At 43.8% G+C, this 2,041-nt stretch overlaps 1 non-coding gene across 1 annotated transcript; it reads left to right on the top strand.

Moving 5' to 3' along the window:
• Positions 1-1,467: 1,467 nt before the first annotated feature.
• LOC122649319 lies at positions 1,468-1,574 on the top strand. Its single transcript, XR_006331278.1, has one exon. It is a non-coding gene; the product is annotated as a small nucleolar RNA R71 (small nucleolar RNA).
• Positions 1,575-2,041: the final 467 nt, after the last annotated feature.

Raw genomic sequence — 2,041 nt, 5'->3', positions numbered from 1 at the left:
TTTTGATTGAACGATCAACCAACTGAAGGGTGACCTCAGTGGGCTTCAAATCTCCTAAACCAAATCTGTCATAGACTAAACTAGGCAGAATATTCACACTAGCCCCTAAATCAAGTAGTGCCCTACTTATGGAGAGATCTCTAATGCTGCAAGAAATAAGAGGCGCACCTGGGTCCTTAAGCTTAGAGGGTAGGTGGCTGAAAATTACCGAACTAACCTGTTCAGTCAAATGGACGATCTTAGGGATTTGAGTTCTCAACTTACGCTTTTGGGTACAGAGGTCTTTCAAAAACTTAGCGTAAGCAGGAACTTGCTTGATAGCATCCAAAAGGGGGAGATTGATGCGAACTTATTGGAACAAGTCGATCATCTCTTGCATATTTTCACCATGTTTACCCTGAAAGGGGTAAGATGGTGTCTGAGGTGGTTGGGGAAAAGGGACCTTTGGAATGCAAGAATCAGGTAATGGTTCCTCCACAATAGGAATGTGCAACCCCTTCCTTGAGAACTGATGAATGGGTTTCACAAGTGGTGTTTCAGTAATGGAATCATGTGTATCTACATCACCACCGAATTTCTCTCGGATTTGTCCACCCTTTTGCCACTCCTCAGGACTGTGACTGACTGGACTTTCTCTTTCCCTGGACCCGTTTAACTATTTGGGTTACCTATTGGCTGACTTGGCAATTGGCCAGCCTCCCTCCTACTTATAGCATCGATTAGCTAACCCAATTAGTTTTCTAGCTTATTAATGGATTGAGTATGTCAGTGAAGTAGCTGGGTGTTCTGCTCGAGTCCACTTAATGCTTTTAGCACCTTTTCCTCAAAGGATTGATTCTGTTGGGGTTGAGGATATGGTGACTGTCCACCCATATAGGTATTAGTTTGAACATTAAATGGTGGCCTATATGGTGGGTTTGGAGGGTTATTAGGTACTGAGTTTCTCCATGAAAAGTTTGGGTGGTTTCGCCATCCCAGGTTATAAGTATTGGAAAAGGGATCATTACCCGGTGTAGGGAAACTTTGAGCCGTTTGCACCTGTTCCTGAACAAACTCAGGGTATTGTACAGCCGAAGGGCAGTTCCTCATATAGTAACTAGGGCTAGCACATAGGGCACAGGCTTCAGTCTGATTGGGTAGAGGGAAACTCATTGGGCAAGGGGACATAGGATGCTGCCCTATAGACATCAAATAGTCCAATTTCTTAGACAATATATCAACCTTAGCAGTCATCTCTACAGTTGGATTGATCTAATAGAGACCTCCCTTCTTTGGTTACCCTATGTGTGGAATCTCAGTCCGAGAGGCCGAAGCATGATGTTGGGAATTCTCACTAAGGGTTTCAAAAAGATCCCATGCTTCCGTCTCATTCTTGTGCATAAATGTTCCACCACAAGAGGAGTCCACCATCTGCCTATATTGGTCACGGAGGCTATCATAAAAGCACTGGACTAACTGTCATTTCGGACAGCATGGTGGGGGCACTTCCTAAGTAATTCCTTGAGTCTCTCCCACGCTTCATGAAATTGTTCGCCCTCTAATTAGGAGAAACTAGTAATGGCTCTTCTAAGGCTATTAGTCTGACCAATGGGGAAGAATTTTTTAGAAATTCCTGTTGCATCCCCTTCCAAGTAGAAATCCTAACCGAATCTAGGGAATGAAGCCAGTGTTTGGCTTTGTCCTTTAAGGAAAATGGGAATAGGAGTAACTTTAGGGCATCTTCAGAGAGGTTATGGATTTTGACTGTAGAACACACCTCTAAGAACTCATCAAGATGCTTGTAAGGCTCCTCATTAGCAAGTCCATAATAGGATGGTAACATCTGTATGATGCTGGACTTAATCTCATATTGAGCAGCCTGAATGGAAGGCAGCTGAATACAAAATGCAGGGGTATAGGCAGTTGGATTGAAGTGCTCACTCAGTGGCCTTCCTGGCTAGTTTTCGTCACCCATTTTATTACTATTATCCTTATCCTTAGGTCTAGCCATAGATCGCTCTATTTCCAGGTCAAGGGAAGTCAGGTTGGGGTGCAAAGAACG

The sequence above is a fragment of the Telopea speciosissima genome, chromosome 1 (assembly GCF_018873765.1).
Source record: "Telopea speciosissima isolate NSW1024214 ecotype Mountain lineage chromosome 1, Tspe_v1, whole genome shotgun sequence".
In the NCBI taxonomy this organism is placed as follows: Eukaryota; Viridiplantae; Streptophyta; class Magnoliopsida; order Proteales; family Proteaceae; genus Telopea; species Telopea speciosissima.
The sequence above is the reverse complement of the archived record's forward strand: the minus strand, read 5'-3'. Positions and strand labels throughout refer to the sequence as shown.